This window comes from Prosopis cineraria, unplaced genomic scaffold, assembly GCF_029017545.1.
Source record: "Prosopis cineraria cultivar Desert tree isolate PC_DT_omini unplaced genomic scaffold, ASM2901754v1 PC10, whole genome shotgun sequence".
Lineage (NCBI taxonomy): Eukaryota > Viridiplantae > Streptophyta > Magnoliopsida > Fabales > Fabaceae > Prosopis > Prosopis cineraria.
In genome coordinates, this window is record NW_026555341.1 from 30,053,896 (window position 1) to 30,065,809 (window position 11,914).

At 28.6% G+C, this 11,914-nt stretch overlaps 1 pseudogene; it reads left to right on the forward strand.

Moving 5' to 3' along the window:
* Positions 1–647: 647 nt before the first annotated feature.
* Positions 648–11,510, forward strand: LOC129322542 (uncharacterized acetyltransferase At3g50280-like; annotated as a pseudogene).
* The last annotated feature ends 404 nt before the right edge of the window (positions 11,511–11,914 follow it).

Below are 11,914 nucleotides of genomic sequence, written 5' to 3' on the forward strand. Positions count from 1 at the left end.
TTCATATAAAAAATTCACAACCAAGGGTATCACAAGGTAATATTAGAAAATTGACCAGTCATTAGTGATCTCTTCTCGAAAGGTTTTTAGGGAATCAATTTCTGAATACTTTATCTTTTCTAGAACTTCAACAACTTATCATAAAAATCAAAATAAAAGATTGAAGCAAGGAACTGGTACCACATCAGCACATCATCACATCAACACTTCAATCATATCCATACTCAAATTTATTAACAACAATGGGGAAATCCTAGTAATTGAAATTATCAAACTACATTATCAATACACATGTGCCATCTTCAAATAGAGAATTTATCTATGGCAATTCACGATCAAGCGATTATTTTCCATTTGAGTCACAAATGCTGTATACACGTGTACACAAACACCATTTCAGTCAGAGAATCACGAGCAAGCACCCACAGCACGACGACGACGAGATGAGATCCGATAGAAAATGAGAGACTGAGAGGCGAGAGGCGAAAGAGTATGAGGCCGTTTGCTGAGTCAAGGTCAAGCTATGAGAGTGAGTGTGAAGCTTGGGGTTTTTAGGGTTTAGATAAAACTAGGATGTAGAGTGGCATCTACTTAGAGATGAAGGGGAGAGAGAACAAGCGATGTGATCGAGAGAGGGGGGAACGACGATGCTTTTGGTGAACGTGGGGTTAGTGCAACAACTCTCGATGCGGATGGAAGCAATCAAGGTGGAGGGTTAATGTTCATGGCTAAGAAAACAAGCAAGAGTGTAGAACCGAAGCTGATACTCCAATAGAGAGGTGGTGTTTCATATAGAGACTCCTTGTTTAGCGTTAATTTCTCAAGGTTCTTATCTCAAAACCAGATTGAAGATGACATCATGCAACACTGGGAAGGCTACTTCGCAAAGTTGAATGCGAAGTTGGAGAGCGAGGAATCAAATAAAGAAGACTTGGAGTTTGTGGAGGAGGATGAGATGACCCATGCCTGTGTGTCACAAAGAAAGAGTACGAAGAGTGGTGCAGACTACGGAGGAACTCTCTCATCGTTAAACTGTTAAAGCAAGGTACTTGAAAACCGACCGATTATTGAACGGCGGGAATCAGGATGGAGAGCTGAAGATCGGCTAGAGGTGCTTCAACACAGCTTGAATTCTGAAGGAAGAAGTAGATCTGTGGGCTTTGAAGCTGCTGGAGGTCACGACACCATGTATAAAGGAAAGGAAAGGTGCAGCTGGTAAATAAAAAAGCAAGAGAGAAAAATCATCAAAATGTAAATGCTTCCAATGGATATTAACACTGACACTCTGGAGAAAAAAGCCAAATGAGTAAGCTTCAGTATTAACACGCGTTCAGATGCCAACTGAGGTTAAAAATTATGTTAATCCAAACAAAACTTTTTTAACATTTTATATTCTAACTGCAATTAATCCCATTCTAACTGAGGTTTGCATCTAATCCAAACATGCTCAAAATCGTGAAGGACGAAAGCTAGTACCACTAACTTGGGTTTACGCGTTTGACGAAAAAATAGAAAAATAAACCAGGGTTTATGCGTGGCGTATAAGGCCCCACTTGCAGTTGCACCTCATGCCCCTGCTTACAAGGACACAATCACACCACTCTAACGAAGTCTAAATTATTCAGATTTTAAGTTAGATTGTACAAAAATTTAAACTGTTATTATATATTATATTTATTTAAATAATAATTTTAATAAATTTTTTATTTTTAATATGATTTAGATTTAATTTCAATAATTTAATTTAATATTAAAATTTTTATATTTGATGTATATTGGCTATTCAAGTGTACTTTGCACAATTCATATTAATATTAGATTAAATTTGGATTGTGTAAAGTATATCTAAATAGTCAATATATAGCAATTATGAAAATTTTACTATTAAATTGGACTTCAAATTAAATTTAGACTATATTAAAAATAAAAATGTTTTAATATTATCTTTAAATTTTTATTTTAATAAATATAAAATAAAAATATATAATAATAATTTAAATTTGGACCATTTAGATTAAAAACTAGATTATTTAGATCTCATCACTGTAATGAGCACTAAAACCCAGTCCCTACTTGCAAACCTCACAATTGTTTTTTTTTCCAATTTTTTTTTCTCTTGATCATTAGATTTCACATAAGATGAGAGGTATTTCTATATATTACGGTAATGAAACAGTAAAGTTTTTTATTTTTTATAATTTTTCAAAGAAGACAAATGATGCCATGTCACCGTTCTGTCGTGTGTTTTGTTGTATATTAGTCTGTAGGGTATTTTTTAAAAGTTATGATTGATTTAAAATATAAGGCAATAGGGATTTTTTTCAGCTATACTGTTACTTCATGTATTATTCCTTTTGAAATTAAAAAATCTATTGAAATTTTAATAGTCATTATTAGGACTCATATAAGGCATTTAATAAAGGTATATTTCTCTAGTCTTATTTATATGATAGAAAAAAATATCTATTTTGGTGTTATTTATAGGGTGCCTCTAAATTTTATGTTTATCTTTACCCTTTTACTACTATTAAATGCACGGAAGGTTGCATAATTTTGGTCTTATTCATAAGGTGCCTCTATTAATTTTTATGTATTTTTAATAGGGATAAAGTTGAAAACTTATTTAATTTTTAAATAAATTTAATAGGTTTAAATTTTTTTATTCTGATAAAATAAGCTAGAAGTGATAGATAAATAAAATCAAATGGAGTAATTAAAAGATGTACAATTTTTTTAGATATTACTCTACCTAGTCCACAATATAACGCAGCGTTACTAGTATATATATACATATGTATTTTGATATAAGGGTATATAATTGTTTGAAATCTTTGATCATTCGCCACCTTTTATCAGTGGAGAATGATGAAAGTTTGTCTTGTATGCCTGTAGGTGATGTCCTTGCAGCTTCTGTTTGCCTTTGATTTTAATAGTCTTAAGTTCTCCACTAAAAAAAATAATAAAAAAAGTAAAGTTAATATCCTTTTAATTTTGACCTTATAATTCAATCTCTCAATTTTAACTTATTATAACTCAATTCTTAAAGTTTTGACTTAGTTGTAAATCAATTTCTGAACTTTATCTCTTATAATTTAATCCTTAAAGTTTTAATATTTTAAATATTGATCCCTATATTTTAAAAAATAAAAAAATTAACCATTTGGTCTTTAAAGTTTTGACATAGTTATAACTTAATCATTCAACTTTGACTTATTATAACTCAGTTCTTGAAGTTTTGACTTAGTTATAAATCAATCCCTGAACTTTACTTCTTACAACTTAATCCCTAAGTTTCAACATCTTAAATATCAGTCCTTATATTTTAAAAGTAAAATTATAAAGATTAAAAACCTTTTAATCTTTATAAATATTATAAGTATTGAAAGTTTAAAATATTTTTAATCTTTATAGTTTTAATTTTTAAAATGTAAGGATCAATATTTAAGATGCTGAAATTTTACAGACTAAGTTGTAAGAAGTAAAGTTTAGGAATTGATTTACAATCGAGTTAAAATTTTAAGGATTAAATTATAATGAGTCAAGGTAAAAATTTCAAAAACTAAATGATTAGTTTTTTTTTTAAAAAATGAATCAGCTGTCTTAATTTAATTATATTCCTCCGCGATGTTATGCTATTTTTGCCAGTACAATAAAGGGGCAAAGGGTTGGACCAAGAATAAAGCACTCCCACTAGGATTTTCTATGTTTGCAAGCATTTGGAATCCAATATCCCACTACTTGTCTAAGAGATGAGATCAGCTTCAAAGTTTATACCAATTTGAGATGACATCATCATGTATTTTTTAATAAATTTATTTTCCCTATGTTTTAGCGTGAACAATTATTATTCTAAAAAAGTTGTAAATTATCATTATACAAATTGCTTAGTCACTCATTATTATTTAAACCACTACAACTCGAAATTGGTTTTATGTGAAAAGTACCTTGGTACTCATCAAGGTAATGAAATTTGAATTGTTTAAATTTTAATATAAAAGATCCAGATTTAAAATGAATCAAATCCTCACAAACTAAATTAGCATTTATTGGTTAAATACATTATACTCTTATTAATTAAAGGGTATGAATATCATTATGAAAAATGTAGTCAGTAAGAATATGACGAAGATGTTTTGTTATTTGCGTAAAATTACCCTTTTTTCTCAAATTTCAAGATTAAAACTAAAAGGAAAAAAACATTATTTCTTTATATATATATATATATAAACTAAAAGGAACAAATAAAACATTATTTCTTTATATATATATATATATTATATATATAAGACACTTTATTACTAGGATCACTCTTTATTTTGGTAAAGCATCTTATATGTAAAAGGAAGCAGAGTGTAACTTTGATCTTTCCTTGATTAATTTGAGTCAAATCATGGGACGAGAAGTTATACATATCCAGGGTGAGTTTCTCTCCATTATATTTTTCATTCACTGCTCTTCCATTTTGTAAATATAAACCATTCAAATTAAATTTATATTTTAAAAATTATTAAATCTAAGTTATCAAATCCAATTTCACAATCCAGATTTATAGCGGTACTTCCATTGCAGAGGAGGAAGCCACCTCTATTATATCTTGGTCGCAAAAATTATGCAGTGGTTACAGACGAAAGGTCTGAAAAAACATGGCAAAAGGACAACCAAGTCCTTATTTGATAGTTAATCAACATTATTAAACCTCTCCCGTACGCAAAATATGAAATTAGAAAAAGAAAAAATGAAAATAAAATTCCTCTAAAATATATAAATGATAATTTGATTCTTCAAAAAGCCATAATTCTTTGGAAGTTTCTAAAAACTTTTCTGTCATTAATGAATTTTATATAAATTATCAAATTACTCTTATTAAAAATAAATGATTCACAACTTTCCTTCTTATATTTACAACAATACAATAGCAAATAAAGAATTTAACGTACGAAGTTGTGATCTGCTATTGTATTGTTGCGAATTTAAGATAAAAAATTATGAATATAAGAAGGAAAGTTGTGAATCATTTATTTTCAACAAGAATAATTTAATAATTAATATAAATTTATTAATGATAAAAAAATTTTAAAAAACTTCAAGAAAATTATAGTATTTTAAAGAATTAAATTATTATTTATATATTTTAAAAGAATTTGATTGTAATTGCCTTGGGGGGGAGGGGAAGCCACCAACATAATCTAATAGGAAAATTTCAATATAAGACGAGGATGGGACATAATCACACAAAAGAGGCCTATTAAAACCTGAAATCTCACATTTGTCTATGAGGACTACAATGAAATTAATTTCAATGATCAAAAGACTCAAACACCCTCAATTCAAACATTAAAAAAATCACTATCAGATTGCATGCGACAATGGAGAGAGCGCTTCTGCTGAGTCCCTTTCGGAGAACAGAGAGAGCGCTCAGTTCAAAGTTGAATCGCTTCCGTTTCCAACTTGAAGTGTGTCCGTTTCCATTTCCGCTACGAATTAGTCTGAATAACTGAGTAGTAGATGTTAATTTTACATGAGCCCTTCGTTTTCCGCAATTTTCTGTCAAAGAAGTTGAATTCGTACGGCAACCGATCCGGCAAAGTTTTAGATTCAAAGCACAAATGCATTTGTTTTTTTCGGGGTATTGCTCCGGCAAGTATATTGTAAGCAAGTGGATTAGCACTACTAATTGCTGTAATTTATTGAATTTTCATACAATCTCTTACAATTTATGGATAGAGTGTATCATTGTTTTCTACAGATGAAATTGTTAATCAGGACAGAATTGATTATTATTTTCATGCCATGTAGTGTGGGCAGTTTTGTCTTGCAAAACTATCCATGTCAAAAATTAGTTGTGGATCCAAAATAGGATATGTTGCAAGCATGCATTACTCCATCCGAACTATAATATAAGTCATAGTTAGTTAATTCACGATTTATAAATGATGCTAGTTGAGACATTAAATTCTTAAAAATGTCAATATCATTTCATTTATATCCTCATTAAATGCCTTATATTGAAATCTTGATAATAGTAATCAAAAGTCAAATGCATGATTTTTTTTAAAAGAGTAATAAATGAAGCAAGGGTATAGTTGAAGAAACAAGTATAAAAGTTATTTAATATTTTATATTTTGGATCAGGTAAGGTTTTTAGAAGATAAAATTTGTACAAACAAACTTGTAATTTGTTATTCTATGCTAATTATTTTTCCAAGGAAACTAGTCATTTTCCAAAAGAGAGTAGTAACTGATTTTTAATTATTAGACTTTACTGATAAAAAATTTGCACGGAGAAATTTGTAAGTTATTATTCCATTCTAATAATATATTCATTTAAGAAACATTTTCAAAAAAATAGTAGTAATTGATTTTTAGTTGTTGAACTTCATTGATAAATTTTAAAACATGGACAAACATGTCATTTCACACAAAAACATGAGGCAATTTTCCAGAAACTAAAAAATAATTATCAAACTTTACAATATCTAATTATCATTTAAATATTTTAGGGATGTTTTTCTATCATTTTTATTGTTTGTTTTATCTATTCCAACTTTTTTAAACGATTGATGTGAGTGAAGATAAAGATATAATTAGCATTTTTTTTAATAAGTCTACTTATACAATAAAAAACAAGGGAGATCAGTTTCATTAAAAGACAAGTGGTGTGATTTATTTACAAATCAAGTTCAAACTAATTTGAAATATTACCGAAGGATTTTATATATAACTGAAATTAAATTAGAAAGCAAAATGATTAAAACATCATTCTTCAATTAAATTGAATAAGACATATAATGGACTTAATAAGTAAAGAAAGAGGATTAATAAGTAATATTGTGTCTCTAACAAGTCAATTACATTACTTAAAAAGTAACTTGACAAAATTTTTTTCATTACATGTTAGATGTTCAACAAGTAGCATATAATGTGACTCATCAGGCAATGATAGGAAATTAACATCTAACATTATGCGTCAAACAAGTAAAACATTACTTAACAAGTAAATTAAGTAATGTATTTATTATAGGTTAAATGTTGAACAAGTAATATAATAAATTTAACAAGTAACGATAGAAAATTAACAAATAATATTAATCATTGAGCATCCATCTAATATTAATCATTATTTGTCATGTTACTTTTAAGTAATGTAACTGACATATTAGATGCATAATATTATTTCGTATCTCTTGTTGTTACTTATTAAATCTATCATGTGTCTTGTTCAATGTAAACGATAGTCATTTTGCTTTGTAATTTAATTTCAATTCAAACATAAAATTTAACAGTGATGTTTCAGATTGTTTTTGGTCTAAATCGTAAATAAATACCATCAATGGTCCTTTGATGAAATTTTTCATAAAAAATTTGAAAATAAAATCAGATTAAATGATATTTTTGCCCCTTGACTATTTATTCAGGAGCATATGGTATTCTAAATTTTTATGTAATGTAATTTTTTCCTTTAACATTTAAAAATAGTACACTATTGGCATTAAAAATTTTATTTTGATTGTCAGTTGATCAAAAAATTTAAAAAAGAATCTCAATAATTATAAAAAATAACTTTTAAAATTACACATAAATACCCTATAAGAAGATTGATATAAATTAAATCCTTTAAGCTACATATAAATAATAAGATATAAATGTTATTCCTTACCCTCATAAAAATTCAAAATATGATTTTGATGAACCATTATTTTAGAGACTTAATTGATATCAATTTTTTATAGTATACTTATTTGCAATTTTATAAGTATTTTTTTGTAATTTTTAGATCATTTTTTGTAATTTTTTTAATTAACTAACAATTAAATTTAATTTTTTTAAAGACAAAATTGAATCCTATGCAAATTTAAAATATTAAATATCTCTGAGCAATAGTTGAGAGATAAAAATGCCTTTTCAACTCAATAAAATTAATGAAAAATTACATTCAAGGATTACTCAAAAAATTATTTATAGATCATAATTAATACAGAATGCATTTTTGTTAAAATAAAAATATTATTTATTTTTTTAAATAAAACTTATTGTTAATTTTTATTTATAAATAATTTTTTTGAGTGTTTTTTAGATCCGATTCACCCTAAAATAGTAGGTGCATATTTGTTGTTTGAGCTGTAAAGTGGCTGATTACAGCATCTCTTTCGTCAGATGTATTGTGAGTTGGGCTCAATAGTTGGCCCGTGAAGTTGTACCCAATTTCGTTGTACTTGGCTTCGTATTGTTTGTCTTTTTTTTTTTTGAAAAAATTATTTTGATATAAATCCTTATACTTTTTTCTTACTATATCTCTATATTTTTAAAGAATATTAAAGTGGCACAAATGATATTAATATTGCTGAAATATTAATTATCACAATTAATTTTGTACTTAGTGACATTGATAATGATATAGGTTTTTTAATAAACAAAAATAAAAAAGCTTACATTAGATAAAATAACAAAGATGGACCTAGACTATTAAATGATCAACATAATGTTTTTGAATTTTTTTTATTTTATCTAATGTAGGTATTTTTTTTTGCTTATTAAAAAATTTGTATCAATTTTAAGTTAACATGTAAATACAAAAATAGCGATGTTAATTGACACATTAACATTATTAGCACAGTTTGTGTCACATAATGTCCATTTGAAAATATAGAAATTAACATTATAGATAAAGAAAAGTGTAGGAACTTAAAATACTTAAAAAATAAATACAAGAACATACACTGAAATTCAAACAAGGTGTAGGGATTAAGAGTAGTGTTTTTCCCTTTTTTTTTTTTCCCTTTGCTTTCCTTAGATTGTACTAGAGGCTTATTATTTTTTTTCTTATAGATTATATTTTTTTGGATATTAATAAAACAGGTTTTTTTTAAATAAACAAACCATTTGACGTAAATTCATGAGTAATATTTTAATGTTGGAAAAATTGAAAAAAAAAAAGAAACTTATAGTTAAATCAGTCGGGAAATGAACGGATTTATAATATGCAAATTTTCTTTCACAATCTTTATTTTCAAAGACTCTTCACATTTTTCCCCCTTATTCTACAATTTTATTTCTTGTCACTAATTTTTTCTTGATTATTTAAATATACATAAGCAGAGCAGCTTACGTGGAACCCATATATACCACACGTCAGATGATTAGATGAACGGTAACATTAATGAGAGATTGAATGCTGGGGCGATGAATAGTTTAAATTCATTTATTTAATAAATGTTTCACATGACACTATAACAACTGTATAATTTAATCAAACCAATGTTAAAGATTTTGTCACGTAGTATTCAAAAAGTATCAATACATTGTATAAGAGATACATTGTATAAGAGATGTTATAATCATAATTATTTTAAATTTTTTTAAAAAAATATATTATAATAATTTTTAAGTATTAATAAAATTTTATTTTTATAATTAAGACATTCATCGAATCAATCGCTGTCCAATAAATCCAAATCCCATTGATTTGTGGTTTCTTCTATATACGGTTTTTAAATGGTGCAGCTGACGCAATTGTAGAGAAACACCATCCACACAATACCATGGCAGCTATCCGAGTTGTCTCCAAGGCTACAATTCAAGCACGAAGTCAACTTGATAATGGCGATTCACCTAAAGCAATTGAGCTCAATCCATGGGATCTCCAGTTTCTTCTAAGTGAGTATGGCCAGAAGGGGCTTCTTTTTCACACACCCACCTTATCATCATCGTCCTCATCTGATGATGCTGATGAGCACATAGAAACAACGATCCAGCACCTTAAGGACCCTCTTTCTTCCACCCTCGATTTCTTCTTTCCCCTTGTCGGCCGTTTGGTTATCATCCCTCACGGCGGCGGCAATGATACCTTCTCCATCTTCATCCCTGCAACAACGCCGGAGCAAGTTTTGTTCATTCTATAGCAGAGAACACTACAACTGGGGACATTCTTGAACCCACTTATATTCCTCCATTTCTTCACTCCTTCTTCCCACTTTACTGATCCAAGAACATTGAAGGAAGTCAGATCCCATTATTGGCTGTCCAAGTTATGGAGCTTGTGGATGGCATCTTCATCGCTTGTTCGATAAACCATTGTCTTGCAGATGTGAAGCCTTTCTGGGATTTCTTGAACCACATAGCATCGAATTCGAATAATTCAAAGCTTGCTTCATTTGAACGATGGTTTCCTCATGGTAACATAGCACGACCTGTACGAATCCCATTTAGAGAAGTAATGGAGAGTAATAATCTGAAGGGGTCCATGGATTCACATCATCAGCCATTTCCATTATGTGAGGGGATCTTCAACTTGAAAAGGGGAAAAATATTAAAACTAAAAGAAAAGGTTAATTTAGGGGCATTATTAAACTTTTTATACAAAATACGTTTCCGAAGATAGTCTATTTCAGCAAAATAGTTTAGATAATTTGGTTGGACATTATCAAACTTTTTATACCCAATTTATCTTTAAATTTTAGATGTATGAATTCTTTAACATTTTTATTTCTAATATTCCCTCTATTATTTTACTTTTTTTTTCTCAGTTTTTTTTTCATTTTTCTTCTTTTTGCCAATGCCTGTAATGTTTTTTTTTATTTTAATATTAGAGGTGTTAAGCCTATTCAATTTTCTTCTTTTCTTTCTTTCTTTTTAATCTATTTTTTTTCATTTTTCATTCTTTTTTTTTGGTTGGTTTTCTTTGTTCCCGACCAAATGGCTCATGATACCATATTAAACTCTTCATATATTAAGTTTGTTTGAGAGTAATCTATTTTACTAAAATAGCTTAACTCATTTGATTTGACACATCTCAAGCTTTATATATTTATAATATATGTTCTAATTTCTAGATGCGGACTTTGACTTCTTTATTTATAATGGATAGTTGATGATGCATCATTAGCAGCAAAATTTCCTCCTTGCAAGATATTAGTAGCCATGTTTGGAGATCTGTGATGAGAAACCAGCGTCTTGATCCAGAAGAAGAGGTCACTTATAGATTCTTCTTGGCTACTGGACCAAGAATTTTTCATCCACCAATACTAGACAACTATTTTGGACCCACTGTGCAATTTACTTTTGTGATGATGAAAGTAAGAGACTTGGTGGGAGATGGAGGGCATGGGAGATTTGCTTTGGAGATGAACAAGATAGTGTCTTTATACACGCAAATAAAAATACGAGGGACTTTGAAGCTTGGGCTCGAAATCCAACAATGCCATTATAGAGATGCAATATTGGGAAGTTTATGGGAACTAGCAACTCTCCAAGAATCAACTTTTATGCCACTCATTTTGGTTGGGGAAGACCTGTGGCAGTTCATAGTTGTCTCCCTAATACAAAGAATTGGAAGTTGGTGGTTGATGCCAGAGAAGAAGGTAGCGTTGACATTGAGTTGTATGCTTCATTTGAGATTCTTGAAGCTCCAGCAATGGACCCTGAGTTCATGCTTGTGGTGTCATCACCGCCACGACAGGCAAGAATATCCAATAAGCTAACACAAGTTCAATTATAATAGAAGGAAAGCTTGATGCTTGATGATGCACATGTAAGTCTTTTTTAATACATAAGGGTGCAACTATAAAGCATTTATATTTTACATCATTGCAATTTTTACTATTACATTGAAAGGGTCATATTGAATTTTCGATTCTAAAATTGAATCAATTGCTATAAAAATTTGCTTTCTATCCCAAGTACAAACCCAATATAAAAGATGACATAACCAATTCAGAATGACATGATATTTTTTTTTAAAAAAATTAAGTGTATTTTTAACATCAGTTATAATTAATTAAAAGTATTATTTTTATAAAACAAGGTATTTTTTAGTACTGGTCACATCAGTGTCATGTGATATTTAAAAAATAAAATAAAATCAGATTCCAAAAAAAAAAAAAACATGTTCCTTATATTTTTTTTCCAGTTTTTCGAC